The sequence below is a fragment of the Pezoporus wallicus genome, unplaced genomic scaffold (assembly GCF_028554395.1).
Source record: "Pezoporus wallicus isolate ANWC-B61680 ecotype Strahan unplaced genomic scaffold, APGP_CSIRO_Pwel_v1 contig_4131, whole genome shotgun sequence".
In the NCBI taxonomy this organism is placed as follows: Eukaryota; Metazoa; Chordata; class Aves; order Psittaciformes; family Psittacidae; genus Pezoporus; species Pezoporus wallicus.
Window position 1 is genome coordinate 10410373 of NW_026641950.1, and position 14674 is coordinate 10425046.

At 35.0% G+C, this 14674-nt stretch overlaps 1 protein-coding gene across 8 annotated transcripts in view; it reads left to right on the forward strand.

The window, feature by feature from the left end:
- RALYL (RALY RNA binding protein like) overlaps positions 1-14674 on the forward strand; it is a 386283-nt gene that overhangs the window by 172090 nt on the left and 199519 nt on the right. Inside the window, exon 1 of one of the 8 annotated variants that reach the window (XM_057426072.1) lies at positions 3825-3886. The exons of the other annotated variants lie outside the window; for them this stretch is intronic. The gene's annotated coding sequence lies outside the window, so the exon portion shown is untranslated. Of the gene's footprint in view, positions 1-3824; positions 3887-14674 lie in introns of those variants that run through there. 8 annotated transcript variants of the gene reach the window in all.

Below are 14674 nucleotides of genomic sequence, written 5' to 3' on the forward strand. Positions count from 1 at the left end.
AAAGATTTAAAGAAACAGAAACTTTCATATTTAAACAATTTCCTATTAGCAAAAATCTCAGAAAACTTTGATTTTTTTTAGGTTTTTATACCTTTTAAACCCTGTTGGAATAAGCTAGTTCATCTGAAACCATTAATAACACAAATAAATACAATAAATTAATAAAAAAAATACTTCAGAAATAGAGTGGGTTTTGTAGGGATGTTGTACTATAAATATTGGTCAAGATCTGTGGATGTATAATTTGTTTATATTATTCTTCTTTGGGTACCAGAGATGGTGGTATCCAGGCAAAGGTTTAAATAGGATCATTTTTAAGAAATTCTGCCCAACTTTAGTCTTAAGAAAAATTTTAAAATATATGTGTTTGCAAATCATATATGACTACATAAAAAAGCCTAGATTGAGTGCAGCTGCCAGTGAGAAGCTCTGAAATCATATCTATATTGTGGAGAATTGGTATCAGTTCTTCAGTGCTATTTCTTGAAGTAACTGTGTCTTCAGAGATCTACCAAAGAGGACCATGCCCCACAATGTTCCTGGCATGTGATGGATTTATACTTGTTGAGTATTCATAAGGGTGACATAGTGATGAATAGCTTTGGCGGTGTGGGATGTGTGTGTGATGAGAGGAACAAGGGAGCATGGATTGTTTTGTTTCTTTGGCCTTTCTTTGTCAAACTAAAGTTTGTTTATTTGGTTGTTTGTTTGTTTGTTTTTTTTCTTTTTTTTTTTTTTTTTTGGTTAGAATGCAAAGTCAACCTCAGAAGTTGGGAAATTACAGCTTTTTTCCCTTTATTCTTTTAATTCTCATTTGCCCTACTTTGGGATATAGGACATCAGGCAGACTTTGGATTAAATGATTACATACAGGCTTTTTTCCACAGGATCATTGCTTCATTCAGTTCCCAGGAGAGATGACAGCATTCAATTAGTTATCAGTGGTCAATAGTTTTTTCTAATTTGTTGAAAAAGTGGTTTTTTTTGCATTCAAACCATGTCTTGCATATAGAATTTTTCATTTGCTCATCCACTTTCCTATGGCACTGGCCACTATATTAACTGAGTTCTCATGCATATTGCTGAGGGAAGACACTATTTTCCTAGGGGAACAGAGTTCCAGAAATGCTAGAGATCAAAACCATCTCTGATTTAGAGTTAAAATTTGAGGCATTTAGGTCTGGATTTTTCAGAGTATGCAATATTATCTAGAGTTTGTATGTTCTAAGAGTTGTTGATTTTGTCAATGTGTTTGACTTGGACAAGAAGGAAAAACTATTCAACACAAAAGGCCAGCAGGCCACCAGCAAATCAGAACAAGCCTAAACATCACTGAATTTGAGATGAGAAGCAGAGAAATGGAGATTATGTTCCAAGAGAAATTTGGCTTAAGTACCACATTTTTCATCACAATGGAACAGGAAGAGGCAGAAGAAACAGATTTTCTTGAGTGGCATTACTTTTATTCTGAATGTCCACACTTGTAGTGCAGCCTCTTATTCACTTTGCCACTTCCAGCCAAAGAGAAACGAATCACAAAAGCAATTATTTTTTATTGTAAAACCTGATTCACTAAACTACAGATGCATACAACACACTCCGTTATGTAAAACAATAGGTTTAGTATCTGTGATGTTTTTCTAACTTAGGATTTTGATTGCACATAATGGATGTTTACAAATGGGTAATAGTTCTTACCACGGATGTAAAGTAAAGCATTTGAATCTACTAAAATAACTTTTCTCAGGCAGGGAGAGACCACCTAAGAATATTGTTGTGAGAGACATTTTTTGTTTTCCCATTCCTGAGAGAAAAATTATCCATAAATGCTTTTTTCCTGAATTCAACTTGTTTTTCCATTGTGCTTTTTAACCATTTTGATACTCCCTGTGTTGAGCATTCTGTTTCTTTCAAAGTTAGACCCTTAGTGTTTCAAAGTTTGTATTCAGTATATTATGGTTTTACTGTCAGTTACTTGCTTGAAGTCCGCAGCTTTTGCTGGTTACATTACACAATGGAAAACATAGAGGTTTCTGATGGGGTCTTCTGAGTCTCAGGCTCCTTTCATAGTCTTGTAGATGAAACAGTGACAACTTTTACTATTTAGTAATAATAGTTCCTGGGCTGCAAAAATTCTACTGCTTGTAAACTACTTTTTTTCCTTTGGTCTTAAGGTGTCAGTCAACTGAGAGGGAAAACATCTTTAGATTAAGAGGTTCTGCCTGATTCAAAGAGACAACAGAGATCATAAAGAAAAATTAACCAAAGAAGTTATTACATCTGTTAAAAACATGAGGAGGGAAGATATCAAGAAATTTAAACTTATTTAACTTCTAGAAATCCTGTTCAACCAATTTTTTTTTTCTCAAATATGGTTATGTTTCTCTGTTTTTATCTTAATTATTTTAAACTTGCCAGGTGGCATTGTAACTCCCCACCAGAAATCAATAGAAATGTGGTGTAAGGAAACTGTCCCATCCTGATTTTAAAGAATAACCATTTTCTTTTGGGTGGCCATGGTTGACACCATGTTCTTAGGGCTATGAAAAGCTCTTGCTCTGCTCTTCTGCACTGTAGGTGCATGCTCCAGAGAAGTCATTTTTGTGTTTGTCTCTATCTCATATTCCCTAAATAACATATTTGCAATACCAGCCTCATGCAATCACAAACATCCTCTGAAAACATTAGCAGAAACGTTAGTTGGAAACTGGGACAGGCTGGACAATGAAGAAAGTCATATAGATATGTTTTCTACTTTTTAGTTTTTCTAAGGAAAAGGTTGTGGTGGGGAACAGGAAGGCTGTTTGCTGTACTGAGTGCTGTTAGAAAGAAAAAAGTATACAAACTAAAATAAGCAATGGGTACGATTCATTGACCTATTTCAGTCAGAAATTGCTGCCACATGGACTCAAGACTTTCTAATGGCTTTTCACAATCGACCTCCAATTAGTATGGTGCCTGCATTATTTATTTTGAAATGCTATATAATCTCTCAGCATCTGGAAATACCCACACTACATAATGTACCACCATAAACTATGTAAGTGTTGGAAAGGACTCTTCTATAAATTTTATCCAAGTGTAGGTGACATTGTATTCATCCTTTTAAAATCGCTTTATCATTGTGGGCATTCTCATTCTTTGATAAATAATCAACAAATCTTGGTAACAACTTTAGATAACAGATATTAAAATGGAATAAACCAAAATATTCATGAAAGTTTTTCTGAAACGTGACAGAACTATGTCATTACAGTGTTCTCCATTCTCATTTAAATCTTTTTGTTAACCACTCTGGCTATATTTCAAATGGAATTCCATTTGCATACAAGTACTTGATCAGAACTTAAGGCTGAGTGCATATGTCTATAAAGATATTTTGAGAAAATTATTTCGATTTTAGAACTTTGCTAGTTTGTGGTTATGCTGAGATAGGGAACCTCATTCCCAGCAGGAGACATCATGAAAGCAACTTTGTTAATATTTGTGAGGTGATGCCACTTGACAAATGTGGAATGATCTATGAAAAACTGCAAAATTTTCAAGCAGCTGTACTTAATGTTACGTCAAATTTATTTTATTATTTCAGTGTGAAAAATGGAGAGAAAAATCAAAGCATTTTATATGGTCACTTCCTAAAATAGCTTTGAATTTCCTATATACTTCTGTTTTAAAATGTCTGTCTTCCAGTCTTGTTTTGTCTTCTAGCTTTTATCCAAGACAGTATATTTGCCACAGATTCTCACTTTGGTTTGAGAGGGGGAAATGTTTTTGTTTTAAATTGACCTGAAACTATTTTTTTTTCATTTCAATCAGTGGCAAATTGAAAAGTCTACGCTCCACAGAATTTTCCTGGAGCAGAGTCTGTTAAGAACAGGTGGAAAAGGTATTCTCCAGCACACTTTATGTCATTTGTTGTATCTGTAATTAAAGATTTATTAAAAATGTATGTCAATTTGCAAACTGCTAGTTTCTAAAGATTCTTTAGATGTTAGTAGCTGGAAAAAAGTTTTTTATGCATTTTGCAACATCCATATATTAAACTTTTTAAAGTGTATATGTTAGACTTCATAAATTATATACTGAGAGAGAGAAGGAGGATGTATATTTGAATTTAGAGGATCATTAACTGAGCCCATAGCAGTTGCTTTATAACCCTTACAGCTGAGTTGTCTGAGAGAATGCTAATAGTTTCAGATTCTCAGCATATTTTTCTGATATTTATCTTAGAGATTTACTGAATTTGTAGCACAGAGAAGGAAAAAAAATTCTTGAGATTTTCTGAAAAGATAGCTAGATAGTTACTGAAATGGGTAGCATGTAAATAGGCTTTACTATTTTTGAACAAAGTTTGTGTTACAGAAAATTATGACTGCTTGTGGATCTATTTTTTCATTCTTTACTCACTGAAGTGTAAGACGAAGGCAAAAGCCATGAAAGTATTTACATTGGCACATACACCAAGAATCAGGAGATGATTTTTATACATATATCGCATGCTTTTGTTGATGATGCTTTGTGAAAAGGTTCACTACACATCCATAAAGAATTCTGTCATCAAACATAAGAACATATGAAGAGATTAATAATTTTATGTTAGATATTTCACCATTTTTTCTATGGAAACTTTTTGGAGGGATCGTCTTGATAGCCAGAGACTGAACTGTCCAGGAACACTTCTAAATGTTCATGCTTTGCAAAGCAATTGTTCTGGACAAGGTTATTTCGAATCTCTGCTTTAGCTATTGCAATTAGACTGTCTGTATTGTTCATACTTTCATGTGGCCCCAGGAGTGGGGGAGAAGAAGGGGAGGGAAGGAGTGAGCTGCTGTCTGGTTCTAAATTACTGACAGAATGGGGAGGAGGATCACAAGAATGTAAACCCCAGGGGTTGGGATAAGAACAGTCCAATAACTAAGGCGTAATATAAAACTACTACTACTACTACCACCAATAATGATGATAAGGGAAATAACAAGGGGAGAGAATATGAAACTAAAAAGGGAAGGGGAAAAAAATCCCAAACAATAAACAGCAGTGTTGAACAATACAATTGCTTTACCACCCACCAACCTATACCCAGCCTAACCCAAATAGCATTCTGGGCCTTCTGGGTGTCTCCTGTCAGTTTATATACTGGGCATGACTTGCTGTGTTATGGAATTCCCCTTTGGTTAGTTTGGGTCAGGTGTCTTGTCTCTGCTCCCTCCCAGCTTCTTGTACCAATCCTCACTGGCAGAGCTTGAGACTGAGAAGTCCTTGATCAGAGTAAGCATTCTTCATTCATTCAAAATACCAGCTGTGTGGTTCTGAGTTACTGGCTGGGCTTAAACCATGACACTTTGCAATAACTAAAACATTGGTGTGTTATCAGCATTGTTCTCAGACTAAAGCCGAAACACAGCACTGCGTCAGCTACTAGGAAGGAGAAAAAGTCCTGTTACAGATGAACCCAGAACACCCTTCATACTCCTGTCAAGAAGTCCAAATGTGCAAGTTACACACTTGAGGATTTATAGGTCAGACAATGACAAACAAGGAAAAAGGCTTTTTATTTTGTCAGACATTTTGGCTGTCCTTAGATCATGCTTTAGTATTAGTCACAGCATTTCACAGGTCTCTGGTATATTGCTTCAGTAAGGGAAGCAAGAATTTGTGCAGTTCTACATAATTTGTTGCTGATTTGTAGATGCATGTACACACAGAACTCCTAATTCATCTTGGACTGGTAGTAAAGACCTCAATTTCCAAATGAACTTCAACATTTTGGAATGGGTGGCTTGTTCAGAACATTTTCCAAGCATTCATCAGACAGGAAAATACATCAAATAGTAAGTTGTTCTCTTTAGATTACCAATATAAAAAACACAGAGATGGCTGCAATTTTCCACTCTCTTAAATTCATTTCTTTACACTCTTTTTTATTATCTCCTTCAGAGGACTTGACAGACAGAAAAAGAAATATCTCAATAAAAACTACCAGAAACGTCTAAGGAAAGAACTTTTGAGAAATATTTATGTGGTGAAATTTTGTCCAGATTCTTCTCCTAACCATGACAAACATGCATCTTGTGAAGGTACTTTTCCTTTTATAGAAGCTGATAGCATTTGACTTGCCTTTATGTAAATATTAAAGATAGGGGTGAAAGTCACATATTGATTAAAAAGAAGGAAAAAGAGAATAGTAATCATTTCATCAAATACCTTCTTAAGGTTCCTAGCTCTTTCTACAATGAAAAATAAAAAGAACTGAACATTAAAAAAGTGTTAAATCATTACCTTTTTGCTGTAAGTATATAGGTAATTTTAAAAGCAAATTCTCATATAATTGAAGGTGGGCTAGTTTAAAAGATTTTATTTACAGAAGTAGGTGCATTCCAATTTCTCTTCTAAATGTACCTATTGATCTGCCATTCTGTTTTCTTATTCCACAACAGCTGGAAATTTTCCCAGCTATCAGGAGCTGAATAACTTATCAGGACAGCTGTAATCAACATATAATCAGTTTTAAAGAAAACATGACAAGGGTGGATAAAAACAGTAAAAGGCTATTTTAAATGGCACAGTTTAATGCTAATGACTGATGTTACTCAGCTACAAATTACTCTTCGAATTTAAAGTAATTCCTTTTTTTTTTTCAAAGAGTTTGATGTAGCATGTTTAAGAACTGACAAGCAGTTTCTTCCTTACATGACAGATTTCATCATTTACACAAATGAGATATGTAGGAATTGGTGGTGTACTGCTAACAAAGCAGCTATACAGTTTTGAAAAAGAGTAAGACGATCTTTAGTAGGATTTTTCCTTTTTTTTTTTTTCAAAAGGAATATAAGAATACATAATCACATTACGAGAATAAGTAACACTAAAGGAAATCAAAGACTGTATGTTGTATGCAATGTGTTTGGGTAGCTGAGACTTGCATGTTAGAAGACCAGTGTGGTCCCTCCTGGGTATGTTTTGGTTTCAAAATAATTTTCTCTGTCAAATAATTAATATGTGCTAGCAAGACTAAGTTCAGCACATGCAGCATCACATGTGTTGCAATTAATTGGGATGAGAAGATAATATGGACTGAAAATAATCAATTTGAGCTGCCAAAGCTGATCATTTAAGCCAAGTGAAAAAACCACAAGCAGCTTTCTTCCATAGCTTTCATACACACAGGTTTTCCTGCTTCTGTGGTCTCTTTATGTTTCAGCTACCAGTAGCCAAGTTTCATTGATGTGAATATTTTTGAACATTTATTTGAGTTTCCTGAGCAAACTTGGTAGAAGAAACACTAAAATTAATTGGAAGCAAATGATAATGTTGGACATACTAGATCAAGTTAAATCTAGGTAAACTAGATAAAATTAAAGAATATTTGGAATATTTAACATTGAAATTTGGGTGCTATCAAAAAGCTGTTTGCAACTGATCTGTGTTTACAAGAAAAAAAATCCTTAGTCATTGCAAGCTGTGGAATGACAAAACATAAAGTACATCTATTCAGATTAACTTGCAAGGATAACACAAAAACAACAGCAAAACCCCTCTCCTTTCAATTTATACCCTTTCCTGTCCCAGTTAAATAATCATAGAATCATAGAATCGTGGAATCACAGAATCATAGAATGGTTTGGGTTTGAAAGGACCTTAAAGATAATCTGGTTCCAACACCCCTGTCGCAGGCAGGCACACCTTCAACTAGGCCAGGTTACTCAAAGCCCCATCCAGCCTGACCTTGAACACATTAAGGGATGGAGCATCCACAAGTTCTATGGGCAACTTCTTCCAGTGTATCACCACCCTTACAGTAAAGAATTTCTTCATAATATGTAATCTAAATCTACCGTCTTATTCTCTTTTGTCCTACTTCCTCTTCTAAAAATTTCCTCTCAGGCATTCTTGTAGTCCCCCTCTAGGTACTGGAAGGCTGCTATAAGGTCTCCCTGGAGCTTTTTCTTCTCCAGGCTGAACAAGCCCACCTCTTTCAGCCTGTCTTCATAGGAGAGATGCTTCAGCACTCCAAACATCTTCACTGCCCTCCTCTGGACTTGTTCCAACACTTCCACATCCTTCTTATGTTGGGGGCCCTAGGGCTGAACACAGTACTACAGGTGGGGCTTCATGAGAGCATAGTAAGGGAGGAAAATCATCTCTCTCGACCTGATGATCACGATACTTTTTGATGCAGCCCGGCATACAATTGGCTTTCTCGGCTGCAAGCACACACTGCTTATATTGAGCTTCTCCTTGATCAACACCCCTCAAGATTTTCTGCTCAAGGCTACTCTCAATCCACTTTCTGCCCAGATTGTATTTGTGCTTGATTAGTGAAACCTATGCTGAGGTTTAAAGCAGATTTACCTTAGTAATAAATCCTTCTAATAATATTATCCTTTAGAGCAGAGGTTAGATAGTATGACAGCAAGAGCTATAGAAAAATCTTTAAAGGGTGTAAAATTTTAAGGATAAATTATTCATTGTAAATTATTTGTTCTAACCAGTTTTTACTCCACTCTCAGATGCTTTACCCCTACATGATGATGTCAGAGATAGGATATAATCAATAGAATAAAGTATCTAAATAAAATATAGAATAAAATTATGCTCTTCATATGGAGGTTTCTCTAGACACAATTTTTTTCACTCTCCTGTGGTACAGGCAAGATAATAGGAAGTATATTTATGTTAAATATTCTGGCAGGGGGGTTGGAACTAGATGATCTTAAGGTCCTTTCCAACCCTAACGATTCTATGATTCTATGATTTTAATGATTTCTACATAAGTTTTTAAACAAATATTTGAAGGCTTTTATTTTTTGACCCCAAAATAAATCATAGCCCATTTTTTATTTTGAAAATTTAGTGGAAATATTTTCCTTTCTCCTTTTATTTCATCCTGTCCCATATGTATCTAAGGCATGGAAAGAGAAAAAGCAATGTACAACATACTCAGTGTTACTCGAATCATTCTTTTATAGTCTAAAAATGCACTGGAGCTGAAAATTCTAGTGGTGTCCCTTCTGAAGCACATTAGGAGGCAAAAAATCAGTTTCATTTCAGTTAAAATTCTGCTACTGATAGAGAATGATTACGTTCACTTCAGGTGTTGCTGGTCCCAGTGCTTCCAAGGCTACACTCTTTCAGGTACAATATAGAGTAATAGTAATGGAAAAGAATAGCTGCTGATACAAAATTAGTTATGGGACAGGTCCATAGGAAGCAAAATCAAAAGCAGTCCGACAAATTTCATGTTGGTGTTGCTTATCTAAGGTTGAGATGGAGGAAAATCTGAAGGAAAGACTCAGCAGAATGGAAGAAACAAAGTGGACTTCAAGAAATAGTGTGAGTGGACTTGGGCAGAGTAAGGTAGGCATGAGAAGAAAAAAAGAATATATGAGACAGGTGATATAGAGGTCAGGAAATTAAAATGTGACATTTATGGTACAAGAAGTCATTGCAAGAAAAGAGAATGACACTTTAGACTTATCTGAAGATAAACAGAATTTTTATTGAGCTCTTTGCAAAGGGTTGACCAAAACCAGGAATACACAGCCAGAACCAAATTCTACAGCATCCAGCTCTACACAGATTTGGATTCCAGAGGCCAAGGCACCTGCTGACATTAAATTATTAAGTGCTATCCTGGAAAATCACCATTTGCTCAAATAACACACTGCTAGAAAAGGTACATTGACAACAGGTCTTGTATGGTTTGCATCAAAAAATCTGTAGCGATGTGTTTGATTAATGTTCAGGTCAACGGTTTTAGAAAAATATTTTTGGCATATACTTGTTTCACTGTGTTTGCTTAAATGAATCTCTAAATTAGCATTAAATAAATAAAACAGTCATCTGAGTAGATACTATTATCATTGGGCTTGGCATCAGATGTCTGCTAGAGTAAAATCACAGCTTCACCAAGATTTACTAGTATTCTAAATTAAAATCTCACTTGTATATACTACCTGCAGCAAAAGTTACTGCTGAAACTCCAAAGTTCGATAAATATTGGAAAAAAATTCTGAGCCAATTTCTGCTTGGCTTTTCATGAAATGGATAAAGAGGGAACACATAAGACTTTTTCTGTGTGTATATGATGGATATTAAAGAGAAAAAATAGCCTATTGTTTCAGGGATTCTCAATGATGCACACTGTAATTGAACACATTTCTTTCAATACGTTTCTTAAACTACCAAGTAGGTCTTTTTATATGGTATGTGGTGTTGTTTAGGCAGGCTTTGTGATCTCTCAGTACCAATGAAAATGTTACTGTGCTAAGTTTCATTAAATTCCCATGTCTTAGTGCAGAGCTGAAAAACAAATGGCCTGATATTAAAATTATTTGTGCATTAAAAGTTAAGTGCTTGGTAAGATTTGAGCATGAAAATTTCCATAGATTTAATTACAAAGTAAATGTCAAATGCTTTTAATGATAATCTAGAAAGGGAGGTGTAGGGGCAGGACCTCAAAGCAGCCACACTACAGGGATTGCTAAGAGACCCGAGGCACACACTCAGAAAACAAAGAATGCACATTCTAATTTTCAGCAGCAGAGAATTGAATGAAGCTTTCCATTGTCCCAAATAATGTTCTAAGTGTTGAACTATCAGTTAAAACACTGGGTTTTGTGTCCTTGATAGTCATGGCAGAGAAAAATTACTGAAATAGTTTCTGCAGGCAAGATAGGTTAATGAATTAACTTGGATAGATTTAAACATGCTATATATATCAAACCACACAGTCCTGAAAAATTCTAAAGATACTTCTGTAGACAGTAGACTACTTGTAAGCTTCAGTGTTAGAAACTGAAGTGCAATTAAGCCTCAGATGACTTCAAGCCGAGATGATAGAGAAAGAAATGTTCCACAGATATCTTTGTGTTTATGAAATGGTATGAACCTGGGAGAGTCTATGGATCTAATTTATAAGGGCCCTATTCATGGTTGCATGACTGTGGTGGAAAAGGACTTGAAGTCAGATCCAAATACAAGACTAACTTTAAGACTCTAACATCATCATTACATCCATATTCAGATTTTCTTCAAGTTGTTATTCATCACATGCCTATATACCTTATATATGCATAGTCCCGTGTATAGTCCCATACATAGTCACATACGGAAAATTCCACTGTCACATTGTGGACACAATAAATTCTAAGGTTTATGGAGGAAAGGAATTTCAGATATCTTGTTGCATATCCTCAGTGGTGAGAATATCTCTTTTTCTTGATGACTTTTGTAATCTCAAACTTTGATATATGCACAAGAGATTCAGTGTATGAAAAGATAGGCTGGATTTTCTAGATAAAAAAATCATTCGGGTGTTTTGTGGTAAATAATAAACTTGGGTTCCTGACTGAGGGTGTACTGTACAGACTAAGGAATAAAACCAAGAGTCTGAAGAGATATAGCAGTCTACTACGTGCTGCCTTCAGATGTGCTTGGGTTTTAAAAACGCAGTACATGCATGACGAATACAAAGATCTAGCCAGGCAGAATGAACAGGGTAAATAAATGGGATAGATAAAACAGAAACACAATATGCCAGTGATTTACTGCATCATGCTGGAAAGTTACCGGCAGACCAAAAGTCTGATATCAGAATTCCTTGGTTGTCAATACTAGCTTTTTTTTCCTCTAAGTCAGGTACACAATATAGCCATCTGACATAAATCCCCAGGACAGACTTCTGAAAAAGACATTATAGAGTGAATGTGTTAGCAAATGTGATTCTAATTTGCCTCTTATTATGAAAGTCAGATACTCTTAAATACCTCTCTCCAGTATGAAAGAGCAAATAATTATTTTGATCAACTTATCTGGGAGATAAATTGTAAAAAAATACCTAGGAACATAAAAAGACAGAAAAATACTCAGAAATAGGCAGGTTATAAGTGATATAGACAGGACAAACAAGGATATCACTAATCCTCAAAACGAAGTCCTATGTTTCCAATTGAACTGAGCATTTCCTATTTTCTATTAAACATCCAACGGCCACAGCATTTGCAGTGTTTTGCATTTTTTCATTTCATTCATGCAACAATGTACTGGAATGGACTATCATCAGTATTATTTCCAGTTTTTGAAGAAAAAGGACAAGGTGGAGATATTAAGTGACTTGTATAAGGCTTTTAGCAAGTCTGTACAAGAATTAGGATTACAATTTGAAGATCTTGACTTCCTGTATGATATTCAGTAGTCTAGACCACGACATTCTTCAAATCCAATTTCAAACTCTTATAAAATAATAGAGGAAACAAAAGGGAGAAAAAATCTAGTCAAAATAATGCTACCAGAAGTTTTCTTGAAATAGTCCATCTATGAGTCAACTGTAGCTATTCCATGAGCAATAATGATTGGATGCTACTCTTAAAAAGACATGACAAATTTACCAAAATAATCATTTTACCTTAAGAATCATTTGAAAAAATAATTCATATCAGCCTAGTTGTGTTTAATGTCATGTGTTCCCAAAACCAGTATGTAACAGAGGTTTGGAACGAGAACTGTGTGGTAGGAGAAGCACCTAACCATGCCATGGTTATCCTTATTAGAACTGTTTTTTAAAAAGAAAATGGCTTTAAATTATAAAGCATTAAAACAATTCACTGGTTAAATTTCAGAAGATGTTGTACTTTGGGACTGTAAACTCCCTTGAAAACAGAGAAAACTGAAGTCTATTAGAAAGGTTGGAAATATGAAAATTATAGTAGGAGACTGTCTTACTTGCCAAGGCTCATTTAATCCTTGCAGTGATACGAAGCTGAAGAGAAAGCAAAACAGAGGAAGCAACACTGCCAAATAAGACCAAGCAATCCTAGTGAACATAAGATTAGCTTGAAATGTCATATGACAGCAAATATAGATGTGATATTTTTAGATAATCCATAGTATCACTATGTCACTAAATGAAAAGAAGAACCGAAGTCTTCCAACTTTTACTTTCACTATATCTAAAAGTGAAGGCTGAAAACATTTAGGCCACAGAAACTGTAGAAAGTCAGAAATGCATTAAAAATTATTAAAAAGCCAGCAGGAATGACTGATGAGGAAAGATTAATATAGCTTGCTGCATGAATGGTAAATGGTGACTCAGAGGAGATGATATAGCTGGCTACAAATAGATCTGATCAAAATATTGGAAGTGAAGGGAAAAGTCACCAACTTTTGTTCGATTTTTTCTTAAAAAAAAAAATTAAAACAAATTTTAAAATCTTGTTCAGCGACTGACAGCACACAAAAGCCGCACATCCCAAGATGAAAAGTTTTCATCAATACTTTGGATAGGCATATTCAAAGCATAACTTGCAACCAAGACATGTTAAAGATAAGTATGAAAGTTAACCCTTTATTTGTTTGCTTTTCCTTGGTGTCAAAATATCCTGGTTGTACTCTCTCTCCTGGAGACATTTTAAAAGGTGAGGCATTACCTGAGAGATATATTGAAGGTCCCATTCTGGAATTTGCTAAGTGATCTCAATATCCGCGTCTCTCAGGTATTCCCTGTAAGGGCATATCTCTTCGTAGGGTTAGACAGTTCGGTAATGAAACTTCTTTATTTCAAAATCCTCTTCACTTTAAATCCCAAATAAGTCTATTTATTTATTTATTTATATATTTATTTGGTTGGTTGGTTTTAATGTTTTTCTCATGAATCTGATGTATTATTTATGCAGCTGTACTGGTATGCACTATCATAAGTAATTTTTTTTTTTTCCATCCTAGCCAACAGATGGTCTGATTTTACAATTGATAAATAGAGAAAGTGTTGTACTTAACATGGGTTAAATATGGGGGGGGGGGGGGGTACTCATATGGGGGTCCCCATGACTGAGTGCTCATCAAAAAATTATATTAGGGAAATGTGTTTTTTCACAAAATTATGTAGAGTTATTTTCTATATCCTGAGAACAAAGAGCATGTGAAGGGCAGGAAAAATCCTTATAACTCTTGACAGGTTTCATTTTCTTCTGCCCGTTTGGGTAAGAAAAGATCCCAGCATTATGAACTAGTGCAGGGCAATAAGAATGTGTAGCTTCTGTCCACATGAACAGACCTCAGACCTTCTCCTCTTTTCTCTCCCTCCTTGGGATTTTGGATACATTTTATTCACGCTCCTCAAAAAGAGAGTATTTGCCTCTTTGAGAGAGTGACAACAGATGAAGTGTGATCTGCTACATCATTTTAATTTTTATTCCTTCATTTTCTACAAAATGTGGCATAGCAAGTATTGATGTATTTTGTCATTTATACAGCTCCAGATATGCTTGCTTGAAGGGAACATTGTGTATAGGCATGGTGTGTCAACCTCTTCTCCAAAATAATTGAAAGGAAAATTTAAACCTAAACCATACAAAATAAAAATAAAAAGGCAGAATATCTTAGGGAGAGAGAGGAGAAGCAGATACTTTGACTTTAATGAGGACTGGAAAAGCCCAGAGTATTTTGATGTGGATTTAACTAACAAACTTGTGAATAACTTTTTCTTTATTTGTGTGACCTAGATATACTAATTCATTAGAAATTAATTTAAAATAGAAAGAAGAAAAGCATTTTCCAAGGCAAAGTATATTTTATGTGATTGATAGCTTCCTGTTTCTCTCTCTCTTCTCTCCCTCTATCCCTCCCCCTACCACAAAATATTCAATATTCTTATTTCCAACAGGTATGTAACATT